Source organism: Pongo abelii, chromosome 15, assembly GCF_028885655.2.
Source record: "Pongo abelii isolate AG06213 chromosome 15, NHGRI_mPonAbe1-v2.0_pri, whole genome shotgun sequence".
In the NCBI taxonomy this organism is placed as follows: Eukaryota; Metazoa; Chordata; class Mammalia; order Primates; family Hominidae; genus Pongo; species Pongo abelii.
In genome coordinates, this window is record NC_072000.2 from 83760075 (window position 1) to 83784269 (window position 24195).

At 37.7% G+C, this 24195-nt stretch overlaps 1 protein-coding gene and 1 long non-coding RNA gene across 45 annotated transcripts in view; one reads left to right on the forward strand and one right to left on the reverse strand.

Annotated features, from left to right (window-relative positions):
* The window catches only part of LOC129049948 (uncharacterized), a 55806-nt gene extending 32884 nt beyond the window's left edge, over positions 1-22922 (reverse strand). The window contains exon 1 of the long non-coding RNA XR_008513372.2: positions 22649-22922. This is a non-coding gene — a long non-coding RNA (uncharacterized LOC129049948). The remainder of the gene's footprint in view (positions 1-22648) is intronic.
* The window catches only part of NRXN3 (neurexin 3), a 1691350-nt gene that overhangs the window by 1329817 nt on the left and 337338 nt on the right, over positions 1-24195 (forward strand).

Genomic DNA, 24195 nt, shown 5'->3' on the forward strand with positions numbered 1-24195 from the left:
AAGTGTTGTGGTTTATTAGTAAAGGTTATAAATCTAGACGTACGTGCATATTGTTTTGAGAATATAAAGAAAGATGCTTCTGTTTCTGTTTATGGGAAGTCACTTTACAGCCATTTATCTTTAAGTCATAATAGATGAATTTCTCATATAGGCAGTTTTCCTAAATCTGAGTTTTAACATAATGAGATCTGGAGAAAAAGAAGGCAAAAAAAAAAAAAAACCCATAGGAAATGATACAGAGACTAATGATCATTTACCCAAATAACAGATACCATTCAAAGTTAGACACTGAGCCTCTGGTAATCCCTGTTCTTCTCCTTCATCTTGAGTGAGGGATACTGAAAAAGACTGGGCTGGCTACTGTTTAATCAGGGAATGGTGAATACTTTTCATTAGCCCAAGAAAAGTTAGTTTCTATTCCAGAAATATTTTGTAAATACAAGTTAAAATTATTAACTATTATGCATCACTTGTCAACTATAGGAAGCATTACTGCACCCTCTCCATAGATGATTAGAATAATTGCTGTCCTTTCATCTTTCCCATCTAACAATACTCACCCAGTACCTCCCACTTTCCTTTGTGTCTTAGTGTGCTGCATGTATCTGCTTTGCTAAGAGAACATCGAGGCTTGGCATAATTGGGCTATTTCCCTGTCATACTGGTTTGCTTCTAAATCTGCCTCTTCTGTGGGTTGCAGTGAGGTCAATCAGATGCAGTCAAATGGCAGAGAAGATATTAAAAATACATATATCCTAGAACTAAATATACACCATCTGTGAACTTCAGTTACAAAGGGAAACTTCTCTTAATATGACCTTAGGTAAAGCCATTGGCAGTTTTATTGTATCTGTCAGCAATCACCAATAGCTTTGATTAACAACATGACTATAATACATAAGCTTTGTTGGTCTCTTTTTTTTTCACAAATAATAAGAGATAGGGTTTCTACCAACACAACATTTCTACCAACACAACATTTCTCAGACTTGCCTGATCATTAGACCAACTGTGGCACCTGAGAAAAATATGCCACAGACCTACTAAATCAAAAGTTCCAACAGGCCTAGGGATCTGTGTATTTCATAAAAACTCCAGGGGATTTGATTATCAGGCAAAGTATGGGGAACTTGGTATGATTAATATTCAATGAATTGTTTGTATGTCTGTCTGATGCTTTCCAGACTGGGTTAATGCCTGGGTCTCTTTCTTTGATTAAGCTTTGATTAAGATGCTCCGAGCAAATCCCACATTGAACATTTCCATTGCCCCCTCCCTCCCCCACTTCTATTACGAGAGACCGAGATCCATGTGAGGTGTTCTGTGATGAAGATCTCGTTCTGTTTTTATTATTAAGTATACATCTTCCCCTTTTCTGATATTACCACTATACATCATCAATTAAGCTGTCACCAACCTGACCTCTGAGGCATTGGAATGTTTCACTTGATGAAGCTTACTTTGGCATAAGCTAAGGGTTAGGAAAACCAACAGATTTCTAAAATATTGTGCATGGAAGGGCCACTGGAAGTCCTCCATCACAGCCTGATAGCTACAAAAATGAGGGAACAAAGGCCCTTGAGGGGCTTGCCAAAGTCAAATAGTCAATTACAGAGAGAGTTTGGACTAAATCTCCTGGTTCCAATTATTACATTCTTCCTATGACACCATTCCCTGATTCCTACAACCAAATTAGCCTCCTCTTTGAGCTTTAGTTTTCCCTCTAGGAAAAAAAAAAAAAAAGCATGTTAGACAAGGTCAGGGACTCTAAAACTGAGACCCTGGGTTCAGTTGAAATGCTGGGAAGGCTACTGTGATAGGGGTGGATGTCGGAGAGGAAGGACAGAGGTGGGGCTTCCCCTAGTTATATTTTTATCTGATTGGGATATTGAAATTATATTAAGAATTTATTTGGAAAAGCCACTTCTGTTACTTTTTAAAAAAAGGTGTAGAGGCACAAGGCTAGATGTTGATCCTTGAGTGCAGATCTGATTCTTACATTTGGAGATCCTTAGAAAAGAAGTCTGTGAAGGCAACCATTTGTCCTTTTTTGTCATAAAACCTGATTCTTGGGTATTCAGTGAATGACACTCATTGACCAACTGCAGGTCTGGCATGATCATCACAAAGAATTGGCACTTTGAAAGTGAGAGAACAGTAGGAAGAGATATTCTTAGGAAGCAAGCTATCTTTTCTAATCCTCTTTAAAAGGCCAACATGTTCACAACTTTCCCCTAAAACAGAAAGGTGACATTGCTCCTTAAGCAGCAGTATCATGCATGCTGTCCTCTGCCCTCCTAAGAAGTGCAGAGAGAGGGCAGACCCTCCTAGTGAAGTACCTTTTTTTCTTATTTGAGCCTGCTCTGCATTGAGGGAGAGTTTGACACACCTCTTTAGGGTTCTGAGAATAGTTAACAGCTCTAAGAAAGAGATTTTTATTCATAAGAAAAAACAAGAGAAACTGGAAGCAGTTCTCATTCATATTCTCTCTGTCTCTCCACACCCCCGCCCCACCTCCTCCCGCCTCTCCATCTCCCTCTCCCTCTTCCTCTCTCTCTCCCTCTCTTCAGTATCTAATATAAACCCAGGCTTTCTTTATGTTCTGTGCAGTTGGCCTGAGTTCTCTTCTGTTTTGGTCAAGATTCAAGTGGAAAAGACCTGAGCCTGTGTCTGCCTCCTTTCTGCTAATTTTGGTTTCTACTGTTTTACCCAAGAAGGGACTAGACCTTTGTTTCCCTACTCCTTTATCATAGCATGCTGGTTCTCAGACCTTTTCTGCACACTGCTAACATCCTTCTCACCTTTCTTTGCTTGGCTTTTTTTTTTTTTTCACTGCAAGCTCTCCCATGCTCATTTCTCATTTGCCATCAGATTTAGAGTAACTGGCTTATGGCATCAAAGAATGAATTAGATGGGAGCAGCTAAGTAAACTGAATGAAGCCGCTTCCTTTCTCTTTTCCCATCCACAAATGATAAAATAGCCTGCACAGCCAAGTGACATGGCATTCAGGGGTTATGGTGGCTTGGCCATTTGTTTAAGTTTGCTTATTTGCGGTCACAGTTCTTTAGTATTTCAGTGATTTGGTTATCACTCAACAGTGCATACATTTCTTCTATAAAATTTGATAGTTATTTATCTATCTCTGATTTTTCCCTCTGTGTTTTATTATATCTAGTTTAATTTTTCCCCTTCGTTGATTTCTGTTTTGTATATCTTGTTTCGGGATATACGTGGAAGGGAGACGAGTTTCCAAAGATAATATAGATCCCAGTTTGCCTGTAAATTGATAACACCATTTGGAAACAAATCTTAAAACCTCACTGACACATCATAAATAGAATTTACAGATCTTCTTGAAGCAAATCCAAATCTCCAGACTCTACTTTCTCCATTCTCCCCCACTCATCCTAACCCTCACGTACAGGGACCGCGTTACCAGGTGAGCCAACTAGACTCTTTCACACCTCTCTGCCTCTGCACATGCTGTTCCTTGGCCAGAAATGCCTTTTTTTTTCTGCTTTACCTGACACATTTAGATTAGTCTTTTAAGACCTAATAGAAATGTCATGTGCTCTGATATGCCTTCCCAGATGCCCATGAGCAAAGTCAGATGTTCTGCCTTCTGTTTCCCTATGGTACTTTACTGATGTCCCTGTGACAGCTTCCTGCCACTCCAGCCCACTCAGTTGGGAGAACTTCAAGAGGTGAACAAAGTTTTATTCCTTTTTGGATTCCCAGTGTCTCATAGACCTTCTGGGACATATGGCGCATTCAGTCTAGCTGAATGAGGTGATGAATCAATCCACTTACTCTCTCCAGTGCCTGAAACTTCTCAAGGAGCTTGTGTTCTCCTTTGCTCCTCTCTTTTCAACCAATCTGAAAATGCTTTGAAAAGATAATTTCTGTTTTCCAGTGCAGTCTTCTCACCTGGCATGTAATTTCTCCGTTTTTATTTCCTTTGTGAATATCAAGGTACAATTTCTATAGCTACCAGTCTAATCTGGAATCTTTTCATCTCAGTTTTGGAGTTCTGCAACAGTGTCCTGGTGGATCTATCTTCTATATATTCCTACTATAATGTACACTCTTACCAGGTACCAGTCAGTTGTTTCAAACCACATTTTTACTAAATGACCTCTCTGAAGTGATTCTGAACTGGCTTCCCTATTAGATGAAGACCAAACCTCTACTCTAAGCACTTAAGACAAATGGTTCCATTCATCTCAATGCTCCTTACTCCTCAATATTATCCATTACATTTTTTTGAGACAGATTGTTATTCTTTGAATGGCCAGTCCTTCATCGTCCAAAAGGAGTCCTTACTTTGCTTAGACTGGAACACACAATTTTATCTATTTTAATGTTCCGTCATATGATTATAATTATATTCTGTTATCTATTCCAAATTTTCAGAATTTTATCTATTCCAAATTGAAGTATTCCAAGTTATAAACTTACATCTTCCAAAAAGACTACCAGGATTAAACCAACCACTGAATCATCATTTCATTACTTCATATTACTACAAGTTAGATTTGGGACACTGTAATATTTTAGCTCTGATTTTTCCCTTTTTGTAGTGTCCATAGATAATTTAACTTCTTTGTATAAACTTCCATTATAAAATGAAGTTTTATATATATATATATATATATATATATATATATATATATATATATATAACATTATACATTTAGGACATTTCATGGTGAAATAAAAGTGTTTCAAATAGAAAATGATGATTTATTTGGGTTTATAAATCAAGAATTCTCAAGAGGGTATGAAACCCACTTCCCCCTTATCAACTCTAGGGATTTTCTGTAGTTTTGAAATTTGAAAAGCATAAAGTAAAATTATTATCACTTTGATTTGTTTGTAGTCATAATATTTAATTCACTTAGAAATATCAAATAACATTAAAAGAAAGGTGTGCAAATGGCTGGGCTCAGTGGCTCACACTTGTAATCCCAGCACTTTGGGAGGCCCAGGTGGGCGGATCACCTGAGGTCAGGAGTTTGAGACCAGCCTGAACAACATGGCGAAAGCCCGTCTCTACTAAAAATACAAAAATTAGCCAGGTGTGGTGGTGCATGCCTGTAATCCCAGCTACTGGGGAGGCCGAGGCAGGAGAATTGCTTGAACTCAGGAGGTGAAGGTTGCAGTGAGCCAAGATCATGCCGTTGCTTTCCAGCCTGGGCAACAAGAGTGAAACTCCGTCTCAAAAAAAAAAAAAAAAAAGGTGTGAAAAATAGGGTAGACCACGTGTGCTGTAACAATAGACCCCAAACATAAAAGATGTTTATCTCACTCATATACACAGTCCAATATGGTTCCAGTTGGTGAGGGTTAGGGTTGTCATTCTGGGAGTTGGCCAGTAGAGATGCTACCATCTTCAGCATGTCTTCCAAAAGCTTCCTGGTATCAAAATCCAAAATTGTTGAAAGCAGAGAGAACATGAATAAGTTCATATGGAAGGATTTTATGGACTAAGACTAAAAATAGTCCACATTAATTCAGTTCACATTCCACTAAACACATGGACACCCCTAACTTCACTGGTGACTAAGAAATGTAGTCTAGACTGTGCCCAGGAATAGGATGAAATGGTTATACTGAAGAACTAGATGTCTTATATGTATTACCTTATATAGTTATCAAAGTCATTTTTAGTTTGGACATGGTCTTTACTAATGGGTTGCAAATGCTCTTTATGCAGATGTTTTATGTTTTATATTACTTTCCCATGCCCAACAGCATAAAATATAGAAGTCTGGATGGATTAGACACTTGGTATGTGTATTAGTTTTTGATTGCTGTGTAACAAATGACCACAATGTTAGTGGCATAAAACAACATATGTTTATTGTCTCACAGTTTCTGTGGGTCAGGAGTCTAGGCACAGTGTGACTAGGTCTCCTACAAGCCTGTAATCTAGTCGTTGGTCAAGACTGTATTTCTCATCTAAAGACTCAACAGGGGAAGGGTCTGCTTCCAAGCTAGCTCAGGTTGTTGTCAGATTTTACTTTCTTGTGGCAGCATGATTCTTTGAAGAATCGAGAATTCATGGTGGCTTGCTTCTTCAAAGCCAGCAACAGAGACTAAATCAAATCTAGCCAGATGGTCTTATATAATGTAAGATAACTACAGGAGTGACCTCCCAACACCTTTGTAATATTGGTTAAGCAAATTACAAGTCTCATGTACATTCAAGGGGAGGGGATTATACAAGAGAATGACTACCAAGAAGTAGGATCACTGGAGCCTGTCCACCACAGTAAATGATTGAAAAAATCAGGGTATTCCAGAGAACTACCACTTTACCTGAACATAGCTCTTTACACAAAACTACATAGAATTATGAAAGATCTCAAGAGAAAAGTGTTCCTTATTGCCAAGAGCTGGTTATTATGCTAGCAAAATCAGCAATGCTCAGGAACAATATTTGCTAAGTTTCACAGTTATCAACTGTAACCCACACAGTCATCTTTAGAATTGGATCCAGAACAAGATGGGACCATCTTGAACCTGGTACTAACAAGGTTCATTCTCATAAGACCCTAAGGCCTTCATTATATGGCGTTTTTGAAACTCCTTTGTCATTTTAAATTTTTGTCTTTCCTAGCTCCCTTTTCCTCTACTATTCTATCTAACTTAGGCAGCATTGAATTTCATTTTTTTCTCTCCTTAGTCTTTCTGTTTGACATTTTCCCTTCTAGCTTCATTTGTCCTTTAAGACAACCCCATAACCTTTCATCTAGGGGAAAGAAATCTAAAAGAAAGCTCTAGAATGAGATTTTAGTTGACATATTCAATTTGCTTTAGAGGGGCATCACCCATACCTCTTCTTCCACCAGTGAGATCTCCTGAGAGGTGAAAATATGAGAGAACCAGAGCTGCTTATTTATATATCAACTATGGAAAGATCTTTCCTGCCTAATCTGACCCCTTCTTTGAAACTCCAAAAGTGACTTTTTGTGGTTAATTCTTCCAGGATATCTATGATGCAGTCCCACAGATATTAAAGGTTCAGGGCATCAAACTGAAAGATGTAACAGCTCTAATAGACAGAGTCACATTTCTAAAAAGGAAAACCAAATTCTGAAGATATTTTCTGGCTCTGTGAACAGCTAAAAATACAAGGATAATTGTTCCTATAGTCCTGGACTTTTAACACTGAAGCTAACTTGGAAGGAAAAATGACACTGAGCTATAGGAAGAGAAGAATAGAACAGACTTCAGTGAAATTGGCCGCTTTTCTTTTCAAGGCACTTATTCCTAGATTAGCTCATCTATCTTTAAGCTTCATATGATTTTTACTATTTGGCGTGACTTAAAACTACCAAGTTGGTGAAAGGTACGTAGGAGCTCTGTGTACTATTTTGCAACTTCTATGTGTCTAAAATTATTTTAAAATAAAAGGTAGCAAATATACAAAGAAAACAAATTATTGAGCTGGGAAGTGTTCCCCTTGCAAAAGTCTAGCAACTGGGGTAAAATTGTTTCTTTGAATACAAATGCCTATTCTCTGATTAATAAAATACCATGAAGACGAAAAGAAGGAGCTGAAGAAAGAGGGAAAGAAATAGAGAAATGGGGATTTCCAGTTGCTGTAGGTCTTGAGTAGGCAGGACCTTAGCTCATGGTATCTAGGTGCATATTGTCTGTCACTTTTCAAGTATCTTTGCTGGCCCTGCCTTAATCAAAGCCCAAACCATGCCCCAAGGGCACTCTGCATCGTTGAATTTATACATTAGATCTTTCTTTTGGGATAAAGAGCTATTCTCAACTTGACTATTATGCCTTGGCCTTCGTTCCCTAAAGAACATGGGCAGCAGGCTTGCAGACAGAAGTATATAGTGTGGAAAATGAACCACCTCTTTGACTCTTTGCAAGATTTGTGATGTCCTACTGGGATGCCTTGGCCCAGGCACATTCACCTTGATTCTAAATCAGAGACTTCTGTGTCTTCTTTCTCATAGTATGGGTTATTGGGTTGAGCAAATACTTTGTCATCAGTGTGTCTTATGGAGTAATTGAGAGCCTTGGATTTGAACTCATATCTATTTGGGCTCTATTTTGAGCTGTGTCACTTATGAACTGCATGACCTTGAGCAAATCACTGAAACTCTCTACAGTCCAGATTCTTAATCTATTAAATGGGGCTAATAATACCTCATGCATATGGCTGCCAATAGGAGTTAGTGAAATAATGTACATGAAATATTTAACACTAAACTTGGTGCCTAATGTATCTTCAATAAATGATAACTATTGTCATAGTCATTGTTGCTTTTATACTTTTTGGCTTCCAGTGATTTCCAGTGACTACAGCCCTAAGGCCATTGGGGGATGTCTTTCATAGAACTGAATTTTCTTTATAAAACAATAACTGATTTTTTTTTTTTTTTTTTTTTTTTTTAGACGGAGTCTCGCTCTTCTTGCCCAGGCTGGAGTGCAGTGGCGCGATCTTGGCTCACTGCAACCTTCATCTCCCAGGTACAAGTGATTCTCCTGCCTCAGCCTCCCAAGTAACTGGGATTATAGGCGCCTGCTACCACGCCTGGCTAGTTTTTTTGTATTTTTAGTAGAGATGGGGTTTCACTATGTTGGCCAGGCTGGTCTTGAACTCCTGACCTCAGGTGATCCGCCCGCCTCGGCCTTCCAAAGTGCTGGGATTACAGGTGTGAGCCACCGCGCCTGGCCTAAAACAATAACTGATTTTTTAAAGAAACATTCTGAAGACTATTTGTCATTTTAGTCAAAAAGGATGGAGAAACCAGGGTTCAGTTTTATTTTCAGTTCAATGTTTTGACCATGACATCCAGTGCTGGCTTGATTACGTTTTAGGAAACTGAATTCCTTCTCTAAAGAAATAGTCCAAAATTAAACACATGTGGTTACTATAATCAATAATCATGCTAACCAGGCATGCTGGCTCATGCCTGTAATCACAGCACTTTGGGAGGCAGAGGCGGGTGGATCATTTGAGGATCACAGGAGTTTGAGACCAGCCTGGCCAACATGGTGAAACCCTGCCTCTACTAAAAATACAAAAATTAGCCGGTTCTGGTGGCACGGACCTGTAATCTCAGCTAGTCAGATGGCTGAGGCACAAGACTTGCTTGAACCTGGGAGGCGGAGTTGGAGTGAGCCAAGATCGTGCCACTGCACTAGAGTCTGGGTGACAGAGCAAGACTCTGTCTCAAAAATAATAATAATATTAATAATAATGCCTTGTGTATTTCAAAATTACTAAAAGAGTGTAATCCCAGGACTTTGGGAGGCCAAAGCTAGCAGATCACTTGAGATCAGGAGTTTGAGACCAGCTTGCCAATACGGTGAAACCATGTCTCTACTAAAAATACACACACAAAAAAATATTAGCCAGGCATCATGGTGTGTGCCTGTAGTCCCAGCTACTTGGGAGGCTGAGGCAGGAGAATCGCTTGAACTTGGGAGGCGGAGGCTGCAGTGAGCCAAGATCCCACCACTGCTCTACAGCCTGGGCAGTAGAGGAAGGCTCTGTCTCAAAAAAAAAAAAAAAAAAAAATATATATATATATATATATATGTGTGTGTGTGTGTGTGTGTGTGTGTGTATGTATATATGTGTATATATGTATATATGAAAAGAGCAGAATTTAAATGTTTTTACCACTAAAAAAGATATGTGAGCTGATAGATGTATTAATTAGCTTGATTTAATCATTTCACAATGTCAACATATATCAAAATATCACATCGTACTCCGTAAACATATACAATTGTAAGTCAACTAAAAATAAAATTTTAAAAAGGGAAACATAATAAATTTTATTATTTTGTATTTTAAAAAATCAAAGTTAGGACACATATTGAGTTTCTCTGCTACTCAATGAACTGAAGGTTTTGGAAAACAAGACCAAAAAACAACAACCTCCAAAAAAGAAATAAAAGAAGGTCATAGTTAAGGCCTTTCATGCAGTCAGCTCAGGGATCAAGGGTAGATCTCTACCAGCCTGTCACTGAGTATGCAGTGCTCACAAATGTGGGGAATACCTATGTACATCACAGTCCTCAGGGAACTGTAAAACCAGTTGCATTGACCAAACCAAAACACGTGCTATTAGAAAGCATATAATTGTAAACCAAGAGCTTCTTTTCAGTTTACCTAAGATAATTTCAGAGGCTTTAGTCTAAGAGAATCAAAGTCAAGTGATAACACTGTCAAAAAGGTTTCTTAAGGAAGAAGATCTAGGGGTTCTTGGGATTCATTGAATTTGATGCCATGGCTGAAAAATTAAGTGGAGATACACTGTATGCCATTGGAGTCAGGCACTCATGTGAAAGATCAGCACTCACATTTAGGAATTGGATACAGCTAACAGCAGGGGAATTGATAGGCTCATGAAAAGAGCATGGGTAGAGGATGTTATAGAAAATTAAGCACAGTTAGGGAAGACTTACCAGCAAGGTTACAAGAAGCAAACACCTATCCCACCCATTCAGAATACCTTGCCACACTCCTGCATGACAGGACATGTGTGTTCTTTACATTAACTGAGAAACCGAGGCCAGATAGGAAGACAGATGTGTCCAGAAGAAGTTGACATTAGGAATGAGAGAAATAAACAAAGTGATTTTGGGGCCAGCGTTAACAATCTAGAACTACCCAGGAGGGTAGATTTAGAGACACTTTCATCTTTGAAATACCCAAAAGTCTGTTTCTCCAATGCCTTGACTCTGCCTAAAGCAGTGTACCATTAATCTCTGAGGAATCTCTTCAAACAGTTTTCTCCCAATATATCACTGAAGCCTTTTGAGAAATAAGAGCTGTTCCAGCTTAGTCATATCTCAAGGCAGCATGCCATGGGAGGTGGAGACTAAGAGTAATTAAAAATAACTCCCAGCTCAAGCAGGGAGAGGGCTGTCCCTGCCTCATCTGTATTCCCACCACAGGCTCCCCAGCGAGACCCCAGCTGTTGAGCAAGAGACTCTGTAATGTCTGATGCACTCAATCTTGAATTGATCACAAAATAATGTTAACAACGTTAAGGGCATGGAGTTCTAGGTTTTGGAAGAATTCTTAATGATTCTGTTAAAGAGGAAGAGATAGGAAAAAGACCAAAAAGACAGGGACAAACAGGAAAAACGGACCCAGCTCTACTGCAGTAATGGCCATTGATCACTTTACCTCCCTTGGCAGTCTGATCAGTTTCATTGGAAAGATAGCAAGTGGAAAAAGTGTGCAGAGATGTGATGTGAAAATTATATTCAAGCTTTAGCTCCCCAGCACGTCTCTAAGGAAAGCACTATAGGAACAGCTGCTGGAGATATAAACAAAGGCCCAGGAACATCTCTGCCATTCATGTCAGGATCTGAGAGAGCCAAGGGAAGGACAAGAGGGGAATTAGCTCCCAGACATGCTTGAGTCTCTAAGCTGTTACTCTGTGATCCCCATGTTCTAGGTGCAGAAGCATTGCATCTCTAAGCAATTCCCTTACCACCAGCTGTCTAATGCTGTCAGAGGACCAACTATTTGCTGTTAACAGTAATGCTCGTTTGAAGCTGTTCAGCCTAGATTTTCTTTGTATTAGGTAACTGTTTAATAAATTAATTCCGAACAATACCTCCCATCTTTCTCAGTCTGATCATTGAGCGCTCTTAGTCAATCTTTGCAAACTTGTCCCCACTTAGTTGTTAAATCTGCTCCATCAACCCAATAATGAATCAACCTATATTTGAGGACTATGGTTTGTGCCTGCGTCAAATCCTATGTTTTCTCTGATTTCAGACCCCTTGCCTCAACTGGATGAACTTTTCAAGCTCAGAACAAATAAGTGTTAAAAAACATTATTAAACCAATATATTCACCTTTCTACAAGTTTAGAAAACAACAACTAAGGAAAAAGCTTGTAATCAATAGTTTTTGTTGTTGTTCTTGTTGTTGTTTGAGACAGTTTTGCTCTTGTTGCCCAGGCTGGAGTGCAATGGTGCGATCTCAGCTCACTGCAACCTCTGCCTCCCGGGTTCAAGTGATTCTCCTGTCTCAGCCTCCCAAGTAGCTGGGGTTACAGGTGTGTGCCACCGTGCCTGGCTAATTTTGTATTTTTAGTAGAGATGGGGTTTCACCATGTTGGTCAGGCTGATCTTGAACTCCTCACCTCAGGTGATCTGCCTGACTCAGCCTCCCAAAGGGCTGAAATTACAGGCGAGAGCCACTGTGCCCGGCTTTATAATAAATAGATTTGTCAATTGTAGCTTACCAGCACCAAAAACAATAGTTAGTAAGAGTGTGGAGTCTAGAATTTGACTGTTTAGGGAAATTATGCCTCATCTTGGGGAAAATTTCCTAATGTGTCCAATCTCCTGTTTCCTTATCCATAAAATGGAGATAATTGTAGGACCTCCTCCAGATGACTATTAGGAAGAGATGATACATATAAAACTCACAGCACTGTGTCAGGCATAAAATAAGTAATCTATAAAAAATGTTATTTAACATTATTATGATAAAAATATAGAAATAGAAAATAATAGTTTCAGTGACAGATCAATGTTGAAGCCTCAATTCAAAACATAATAAAATTGCTCTTTATGGTTCTTACAATGTACATTTATTTCAAATAGTAACAATGCTGTTCATGGTGAAACGTATTGATTTTAAGATTGACAAATTGGACAAACAAGGCTAGTCCACAATAGTGGGATTGCAGTAGACCCTAGAATATGTATACCACTTTGGAAGGTATAATTAATATGTTTATATGTGTCGTCCCCAATCTTTCCATTCTTTATCACCACCATTATACCTCCATTTACTCCACAGTCCATCTCTTCTAGAATGAAAGCTCCCACAAATCAGCAATTGCATCTATATAACCTATTCTGTATGGCATAACACCTATATACTTTTCCAAAAAGAGGTGGAGAGAATATTTATTGACTTAGGTATGTCTGTGATGATCTAACGAAATGTCATGGAACAACTTAAAGTCATAGCCAAAGGAAGAGGAATGTTAATATGTAAGAATTTGCAGATAGATTATTAACATGGAATGATGCCGAAATAGCACAGTAGAAAAACTAAAATAAATTAAATAGGCCTGGATTTGCTGGGTAACCTGGGGTATAACCCCCTAAGGATGGGGTATGTAGAAGAAAAGTCAATGAATCATTAGTAATTCATAAACTGTGTTTTTTCTCAGGTGTTCAAACATTGGAAAGCTATCTTTGCAATCTAATGCTTTCCCTGGAATATGCAGTGTTTCTTGACTCGTGCAGTAATGGCTGATGGAGTAGGTGTTCAGACCTTTTATTTGTTGGTTTCGTGTATCCAGGTAGGATAATTCCTGTCTAAAATTATCAAGAGTTGGTGGTGCCTTCAGGACAGGAATTTAGATTTTCTGACTCCAAGGACATTTCACCACCCACTAAACCACCCTTTGCTATGAGCTCCCTGGAAGAGCAATTGTTCAGTCTGGTACAGTGAGGGAATAATCTGTCCCTAGCACAGGAGGCTGAACACAGCAGTGAATAAAAGAAGACAAAACCAGTTCCACAATATAAATGACACATTCCATTAATACAAGTGGATCCAAATGAACTAATTTCATTCAATAGTACTTTCACATTCTGTAGCTATATGGGCTTGGATACAAATTGTAATGTCAGTCTGTCAGGAGAGTGGACTGCAGTGCATAATTACAAGTTCTTGTTCAGCACTTCAGGAGCTAATCAGAGCAAGGATGTGAATCTGTAATTTGCAAATGTGCAAAGACAGAGGTTACTATGGCACTAACGACTCTGCTGATAACATTCTTGCCACCACATCATAGGACTGTGAGCACAAATTCTACAAAATAATTTGACCTCCTGTTTAGTCATTTGCAAGAAACCTAGCCTGCTGGCAGTACCTAGGGACATTTCTAAGTTTAATGTTGTTCAAAAATCTAAAATGTCACTGTACAATAAATTAATATTTACATTCTAAGGGACTATACACAATCATAAAGCAATATATAGAGCAAATTAATACATAAAATACAGAGAAATATAGAAAATTAATATACTACATCATGCAACCTGCTTCTAAACAAGTGTTTCTCTCATAGGACTGAATCAGGAAAGATTAAATAAGGAGTTGAGTAGAAACATATGTAGATATGTAGAGATAGAGATATAGGCAATGTTTTCTTTTTTTTTTTTTAAATTTTTATCCACCCGCCCCCTCCACTCCCCACCATAGCATTTCTGCTTTAAACACTTATTCTCTTTCTCTAACAATTTTATTCATTTCAATTCTTGGGGCAGTGGAAAAACAAAGCAGCATTTTAGAGTTCAGTACTGGCCTAAAATTCAAGCCTCTGTCTAAAAGATTATAGAATTTCACTGTCCTCTCAGTTCACAGCAGCAAGCAGAATAATTTCTGCTTGCCATTTTCCTCAACTTAGTCCTGCAAAAGTAACATCACTGGTCTCGCTTCTTTCCTCCCATTATTGACTGATCCTGCTCTACAGCAGATGCTTCCTCAGAGAAAGAAATACCTCGAACATCTCCATCAACTTCTTCATGGTAGTAACCCTTAACCCTAAACTTTTCTTATGTAGAGATGGGTGCATCATGTTGGGGATTCATTGACCATTCTGTTAATATATGAATTTAATCAATTTTAATTTTAAAGAATCAGGAATGATTACATGCATCACAACTTTCAGGTTAAATAATTTTATCATGGGTGCTAAGCTAGAACCATGGCTCACCTGGTCAGATGGCTGTAGGAGAGTCAACACAATAGAAGCTTCAGGCAATGTGAATCCTGCTGCTCCCTACCAGGGATCAAAACTGAGGTCACTGTGTGTGGTATGTGGAAGTCAAATGACTGCTTCTCTTCAAAAAGTGTTGGAATGATGCATTTTCTCTCACTGATTCTGTCTAGGGGGCAATGTGCTAGGGTGCAATAAGTTGTGTTAGTCACATATTTGCAGGGTTAAATCTTAGTTCCACAGCTGACTCACTGCACACTCTAGGGAGAATTATTTAACTCCTTCAGTCTTTGTTTCCTCATTCAAAAAAGAAAGAGAGATACTATCTATGGCAGAGCCTCAGAGGATTGAGGGAGTTACATGTAAAAATGACACACTGGTGCCTGTTACAGGGAGGGCTCCCTGAGAAGCAGACCTGTGGGCCAAGTTTAGCATGCAGGATGTTTATTAAGGTGTGCCTTTGAGATCAATACCTGTGAAAAGTAGGGAAAGAAAGCGGATGAGGCATAGGGAAAAGGTGGACTGCCACAGGCAACCCAGCGAACCTCACCAGCAGCTCTGGAGCTAAAATAGCCCTTCAGAATTGTCCAGAGTTGGGCTGAGGAGGCCGGAATTTTATTTGTGTTCCCACGATGATGACTCAGTGGATGGGGTCATTTCAGGAAGAGAGCAGGGCATCAACCTTGAGCAAGAAAGGTCACTGCAGCTTAGTCTAACCCTGAAGAGGCTGGCAGCTCAGGGCATCTGTTGACAGTATTCCTAGGAGGCAGGGCAACTAAAACTTTAGAAAAGGAAGATGGCACATCACATTGACCATCACAGTCCCCAGTCATAAAGGCTAGTTTCTTACATGTGCATTCTCCTTAGCCTTGTTTTCATTTCTCCTCCTCCCACCTTCCTGTCTTCCTCCTCCTCTCCCTTCCTTTTCTTCTTTTTCTTCTTATTTTGATTTTGTTTTACTTTATAGAATTAAACCTCCATAATTCTGTAGTATGCCAAGTATGAGGGGGAAAAAGTCTCTTTCCCCCATTAATAGATAATGACACTTTGACAGATAAGTGAGCAATTCTGCGTTGATTCTTTGGGGAAAACTATGGCAGGAAGTGGGTAGCAGTGTTTAGCGTGGCATAAAATGCATATGCTATCTAAAGAGGTGGCTTCTTTCCCTTCTGGGGGATTTATGTGCTTAAATCAGGGTCCACAAACTCAAAGCATGCATTTGGGCTAAAGGGAGCTTGGCTAAGAGTAAAAGGAGAGCCAACAGGGAAAGGGACTTGTAGGCTGTGACCTTTCAAGCTAAACTGCCCGTAGAGAAAGAGAGACTTATTTGAATTTACAGATGCCTTAGGACTCCAGTGAGCCACAGCTCTGGCTCTTTTCCTCTGGGGCACTACAAAGCTTAGGTCTTTGCAGATCAATTAAAGTCATTAGCGCTCCATCTAATGAATGTTGATTTCCATGAGGAGGCTGAGCCAGCTGGCCTGCCCTAAACAGCACAAAGGCAAGCAGGGTACCAGAGTTAGAGCAAATGGCAATAAGCCACTTGAATTAGAAGGCCCCCAGCTTGCAGCAGAGTTAATGCTGCCTGTTTTCCAGGTGACCTCAATCACTGCCCGGGGCAGACACTGGACTCAGATGCTTTCCAGTCACAAGAGAGTTTGAAAATATGATTTAAAAATTGTCACTGGCTGCTCAACTAGCAGGAGTGTTCAGAAAGCTGCAAGGTATGAGACACTGGATGCACAGATGTGTTTTCATCTGGGGAATGTTGCATTTTTACAATTTTCTCTCCTGGCTATTATGATGGGAGATTTCTAGTTTTTAAATTCAGTGAGCTTTTTAAATTTTTGAATAGATAATAAGATGATTGCAAAAAAATTAATGCTGCCTCTCATTTCTGTTCTTCATCTACTCAAGAAACCAGTTATTCTTTTTGTGTGCTTCTTGAGTTTTCTGATATATGTACAAGCAAAGGAAAGTGTATAGTCTCATATTCTCATAGTCCCACCTTCTAAACAAATAATAACAAACTGTATATATAATTCTGCATCTTGCTTTTCTTCTCTTTTAATATATCACAGCTGCCTTACCATATCAGAACAAAGAGAAATTCTTTTTTTTACAGCTCTGTCATATTTCATTGAATGAACATGCCTTATTTACTTAACTGTTCCTTTACTGTTTGCAGTTACAAATAATACTGCAGGTAACTTCATATATGTTTCATTTTTTACGCATGTTTGAGAGTATGTGTTGAATACAATCTCAGAAGTAGAATGACTTCTAGGAGGTATATGCATTTGTAATTTCAATAGAGAGAAGTATTGCCAAATTGTCCTTGAGAAGTATTACACAAATGTACAGTGCCCCCCTCAATGAATGGGAGTGCTTCCCCACACCTCACCAATAGAGACTGTGGTCACACTTTTAGAAATTTGTCCATCTGGTATGTGAAAATGGAATTTCAGTGTAGTTTTATTTTCTTTTTCTTATGATGAGTGAGATTGTACATCTGTTTATATGCTTAGGAACTTTTTAGAAATCATTTGTATGAACTTTCTATTGATTTTTTTTTACCACTTTCGTAGTAGTTTGCTGCTTTTGTTTTTAATTGGTTTCTACTAGAGAGACTAATCTCCATGATATGGGATGCAAGTATCCTTTTCCTCCCCTAGTTTTTTGTTTGCTTTTTGATTTTCCTTACAGCTTTTGCCCCTGAGCTTTTAGATTTTATAATGTTGAATTTATCAGACTTTTCTTTTATGGCATCCTTATTTCGACACTTAATTAGAAGGGAGGACTTCGTATTCTACAGTGGTAAAGTAATTCTTCATAGTTTTCTCTTAGCACTACCACGTTTTGCTTTATATTATTCATTTTTATAATTTTTAATGTATTCCTGTAGAGGATGTGAGGTATTGATACAAATTTATTATTTTTTTCAGGTGGCTACCCAATTATTTCAATAACTATGTTTCTATAGGTCATCATTTCCCATTTAAGCCTCTGTTATGATATTTTAAATTCATTTCTGTACTTTTATTCTGCTATATTGGTCTGTCAGTGCACGTTTTTCAGTTATGAAACCTATACAATAGATTTCAGAAGCTAAAAGGGCTAATTCTCCCTTATTACTTTTTCTTTCAGAGTTTTCCTGACTTTCCTTTTTTTTGAGACAGTGTCTCAGTTTGTCATCCAGGCTGGAGTATAGTGGCACGATCTCGGCTCACTGCAACCTCCACCTCCTGGGTTCAAACGATATTCCTGCCTCAGCCTGCTGAGTAGCTGGGATTACAGGCAAGCGCCACCACGCCTGGCTAATTTTTGCATTTTAGCAGAGACAGGGTTTCATCATGTTGGTCAGGCAGGTCTCGAACTCCTGACCTCAAGTGATCCACCTGCTTCGGCCTCCCAAAGTGTTGGGATTACAGGCGTGAGCCACCGTACCCGGCCACTTTCCTTTTATAATTTTTTATAGAAGCATTAGAGTATATAAGCAGTTTCTTTTAATAATTTGTATATGTTAGCATATGTATATATAAATTAGATAATGTTAATTTACAAATTAAGGAGAGCTATAACTTCTATGACCTATATGTGTCTTTCTATTTAGTGACATGATATGTCTTTCCTTTTGCTTAAATTTTATTTCACCTGTCTCATATTTTGTTAGGTTTATCTCTAAAAGTTTTTTCTTCTCTGTACCTAATTATGAATGGTTCTTTTCTGTTATTACTTCTACTAATGAGCTGTGTGTGTATATATACATGAAGATCATGAATTAAGGCATACTAATTCTGCACCCTGCTTCCTTACAGAATCTTCTTGTTAATAGTAGTCATTTTCAGTTGTTTCTTCTGAGAACTCCAGGTTCTCAGTCATATCATCTAAAAATAATTTTATCACTCTCTTTCCAGTTTTCTATCTCCAATTTCTCTTGTTTAATTGCATTAGATAATAATCCTATCTAATAATATAGTAATGATATTGTGGATACTTTAGCCTCGTTACTGACTTTAGTAAGAGTGATTCTGATGTTTCCACAATCATTATGAGGCTGGCTTTTGCAAACATATACATCCCTATGGTTTCTTAACACTGAATGGTCTGGTCCTTACATTCTCAAGTTAAATCCCGTTGGCATTGAGTATTCTTTATAATATAGAACTAGATCCTTGTAAATAATTTAATTATTTATTTTCTTTTTCTATGCCATAGAACAATTAACTTGGCATTAAGACTCTCTACTCTTTAAAAGCTTGGAATGATTTATCTGTGACCTTTTCTGGGCCTCATGCTTTCTTTTTCTGAGGGTGGCTCAGGTGGCAGACAACTTCCTCCATTTCATCAATGGAAATGAATAGGTTTTGAATGTGTATCCCCTTTAGAATTATTTTTAGTCAATTACATTTTTCTAGAATATTCTTTATCTCCCCAAGTTTTCATATATATTTGCATAGTTAGCCAAGACTATTTTTGTCATTTTTTCTGCACTTATTTTCCAGTTACTATTTTTAAATTTTATGTATCTGCAATTTTCTTCCTCTTTTTCATGATGAGATAATCTAATGTTTACCCTTTTTAATTTTTTTGTAACAGAAACTTTAAATATATTAATTTTATCACTTCTGCATTTCCTAGAATATTAAGTTCTCCTTTTACATATATGAATTGGCCCTTTATGTTTTTCTTAAACATATTTTATGTTTGTTTAAAAATTTTGTGTTAAAAATATTGAATTGATTTTGTTCTTTTCTCTTGCCAATATAAATATGTAAGTCCAAAGATTTCCTCTAAGCCTGGCTTTTCCTGTTTCCCACAGATTATAGAATATGAGTGCTTTTATATTTTTATTGTTCTAGGAAACCTGCAAAATGGCCTGTATTTCATTTGACCCAAGAATTAAGAGAGAGTTTAAAAATTTCTAATTGGAATGGGATTCTGTTTCCGATCTTGTTGTTAACATCTAGTTATTACACTGTGATCAGAAAATGTGTACAATAGTATTTCTTTCTTTTTTTTTTTTTTTGAGAGAAAAAGTTGGAGTTTTCTTTCTGGACTGCATACAGTTACATTTGTGATTATCATGTGGAATCTTAAAAAGCTTTTTTTAAAATTTTCAATTCATAAGTCTTCAAGTGTATTGTTTGATATACCTTATTAATTATGCTATTTGGGTCAATTATAGTGTTACTTTTGACCACTTCATCTATCATTGAATAAGCAAGATGATTTAAAGTGTCTTATTTCTGTTTTTTGACTGAATGTTTCTTCAGATAACTCTTTAGTTTTCTGTTTTTTGAATGTTATTTTTATTTCATTTGGTTCATAACTAGTTATAATTCTGACATCTTCGTTATGAATTTCATCTTTTAGCATTTTAAACAAAACGGCCTTTTCTCAATTATTTAAAACCTGAATACCACTTTCTCTGATTTTAAGATCCCTATCGCTGATTTATTTTTGTTTGCATTCTTCTGGCATGCCTTGGTTGAACCTCTTATTTTCAACGTGATTAACAAATTTAATTGTTTTATTTATTTATTTATTTATTTTAATTATACTTTAAGTTCTGGGATACTTGTGCAGAACATACAGGTTTGTTACATAGGTATACACCTGCCATGGTGGTTTGCTGCACCCATCAACCTGTCATCTACATTAGATATTTCACCTAATGCTGTCCCTCCCCTAGCCCTCTACCCTCTGACAGGCCCTGGTGTATGATGTTCCCCTCCCTGTGTCCATGTGTTCTCATTGTTCAACTCCCACTTATAAGTGACAACATGCAGCGTTTGGTTTTCTGTTCCTGTGTTCGTTTGCTGAGAATGATGGTTTCCAGCTTCATCCATGCCCCTGCAAAGGACATGAACTTATCCTTTTTTATGGCTGCATAGTATTCCATGGTGTATATGTGCCACATTTTCTTTATCACTGGTCATTAGAGAAATGCAGATCAAAACCACAATGAGATACCATCTCATGCCAGTTAGAATGACAGTCATCGAAAAGTCAGGAAACAACAGATGCTGGGGAGGATGTGGAGAAATAGGAACACTTTTACACTGTTGGTGGGAGTGTAAGTTAGTTCAACCATTGTAGAAGACAGTGTGGCAATTCCTCAAGGATCTAGAACCAGAAATAGCATTTGACCCAGCAATGCCATTACTGGGTATATACCCAAAGGATTATAAATTATTCTCCTATAAAGACACATGCATATGTATGTTTATTGCAGCACTGTTTATAATAGCAAAGACCTGGAACCAACCCAAATGCCCATCAATGATAGACTGGATAATGCATTGTTTTTTAAAGCAAGTCTCTTGTTCATAGCACAAAGTTGGTTCTGCTTTGTGATCTATTGTGAGAGTTGAAAGTCTTTGTCTTTTAATAGGTATATTAAGCCAGTTTATGTCTAATTATGTGATAGATATATTTGTTCCTGGTCCTCTCCTGTTACTTTATCATATAATTTCTCTTTTTCTTATTTTGTTTGCTTGTTTGTAATGTGTTCTATGCATGTCTATATGTATGTTTTGCTATTTAAGAGTTTGCATTTTCTCCCTTGTGGTCATTTTTACAGTTATAATGTATTATATTTTTAGTGCTCAATATATTTAAACCAGAGCTTCTCATCCAATATACCACACTCAGGGCTTTTGGATAGACCCTCTGGCCATGAACAATCTTGTCTTCTTCTCTCAGTCTCGACAAATATATCATTTGCTTTTTGAGCTATCATTTGAAAAATATTGGGAAATGTCACTTTAATGAATATGCATTAGCTCTTTACTATGAGCAGTGAATCATCTTTCTTAATATTTAATACAGAAAAAAATGCATGTATTAAAATTAATTGAGTTGACACTTTATATATTATCCTTTGACTCCTAGCAATCAGATAATTTACTTCCTACTTTCTGTCCTCTTCTAACTATTTTTAGTTGTATTACTTCTGTATTGTCAGGGCTTATTCCATTTTAATTCTGGTCTTCAGCATATTATTCCCATTAGGTTAGACATAGTTCTTCTTTAAAAACTATACTCTGGTTTATTTGCGTAGAGGTGTTTGTAGTATTCTCTGATGGTAGTTTGTATTTCTGTGGGATTGGTGGTGATATCCCCTTTATCATTTTTTATTGCGTCTATTTGATTCTTCTCTCTTTTTTTCTCTATTAGTCTTGCTGGCGGTCTATCAATTTTGTTGATCCTTTCAAAAAACCAGCTCCCGGATTCATTAATTTTTTGAAGGGTTTTTTTTTTGTCTCTATTTCCTTCAGTTCTGCTCTGATTTTAGTTATTTCATGCCTTCTGCTCCATCCCATTACTGGGTATATACCCAAAGGACTATAAATCATGCTGCTATAAAGACACATGCACACGTATGTTTATTGCGGCACTATTCACAATAGCAAAGACTTGGAACCAACCCAAATGTCCAACAATGATAGACTGGATTAAGCAAATGTGGCATATATATACCATGGAATACTATGCAGCCATAAAAAATGAGTTCATGTCCTTTGTAGGGACATGGATGAAATTGGAAATCATCATTCTCAGTAAACTATCACAAGGACAAAAGACCAAACACCGCATGTTCTCACTCATAGATGGGAATTGAACAATGAGAACACATGGACACAGGAAGGGGAACATCACACTCTGGGGACTGTTGTGGGGTGGGGGGAGGGGGGAGGGATAGCATTAGGAGATATACCTAATGCTAAATGACGAGTTAATAGGTGCAGCACACCAGCATGGCACATGTATACATATGTAACTAACCTGCACATTGTGCACATGTACCCTAAAACTTACAGTATAATAATAATAAAAAAAAGAAAGAAAAACAAGCAAAGTAAGAAATAAACCTAAAAAAAAAAAACTGTGTGCTTACCTTCAATTTCATTGTCATAGTTATTCTAATTATGTTTTGGTTGATCAAAGTCATTTCCTAGTAGTTTCCTCAATATTCTCAGTGTTCCTGAAGGTAAATACCATTTGTAGACTTTATCATTGAGTATAGTTTGGCTGGATATAAAATGTTGGGTCATATTTTGCTTTTTGTTGTGAGGATGTTTCTATAAACTTATTAATACAGTTCTGGTGAGTCAGAGAAGCCTTTCTTGAAGAGGCATTGTCTATGTTTAATCTCTAATGGATGATCGTCACGGAAACATAGACAGAGGAAATGGTTCCAGGCAGAATCGATGGAATTGAAAAAAATCATGGCACTTCTGTGGAACAGGTAGTTAGATGACCGTAATGCACAGGGAAAAAGCTAGACACAAGTTGACACTGGAGAAGTAGGAGGGGATAGAGCAAGAAGAACTTGACATACCAAGGAGTCTGGATTGCTTCCAGGACAATAATCTAAAGCTGCAGAGTGGTATGAAGCAGGAAAGGGATATCCGGTTATAATTGTTCATATTAAGAGGGGTGCACAGGGGTATATGAACTTTCTCTTCCAAGGAGCCTTTGAGTCCTCATCTCTGCTGTTACAATACAGACCCAGAATTTTTTATATAGGAAAGTAAGTACATTTATAAAATAATAATGGAATTCATTTTACGCTAGGGCCATATTTCTAACTACCTTCCAATGTAGCAGGAGATAGCAAGACTTAAGGATATCTTAGTCTGACTCTTTTAAAAAGGAAAAAAATAAAGAATTACAGTTCTTGGGTATATAGTCTTGCACCTCTGTAATCTGTGAACTGTCTTTCTTCTGAGGATCCCATGGAAACCTTTACAAATCTAGCTGATATTCACTACAGTTCTAAAACATTTCCTTCCTCAGCTGTTCCGTGGAGAGTTTTCTGTGATCTCACAGTTTCAAGCTACTTTTTGGAGACCTTCTGTACTTCACTCAGGCAGGAGCTGCCATAGTTAACTAGTTTCAGAGCACAATTCTTTATCGACCATTATATATGTAAAAAACTGCCATGTTAAATACCACTTGTTGCTCTTTCATCTTCAGTCAGCCATATGCAAAGTATGTCTTTACAGGCAAATTTGCGTTCTATCACAGAAACAGTGGCTATCAGATAACCAACTCCCTTCTCAATTCTTTTTTGCTTGTTTTCTTGCTTACTTGCTTGGTTGCTTTCTCTCTTCCCTAGCTGAATAGCATTACAGGCCACTTCTAAAAGAAACTGGGTTGTGGAATTTCCATTGAAGGCTGGAGATGAAAAACATACTCATGTACACTGTGTGCGAACTTGGTGGACTAACACTGGTTAAACTTTGAAATTAAGAGATTTTTTTTTTTCCTGATCTTTTGCCATCTCTTTAATGCAATTTCAGGTAGCCACATGGTTCTTAATACCCCAAATGCAGCTATCTTCAGTAAGTACAAAATAAAAATACGTTGCATTCTAACAGATAAGAATTTCTTCATTCTCATGATGAGAGCTGTTACCTAAAGGAGCAAAGCTTTAATGGG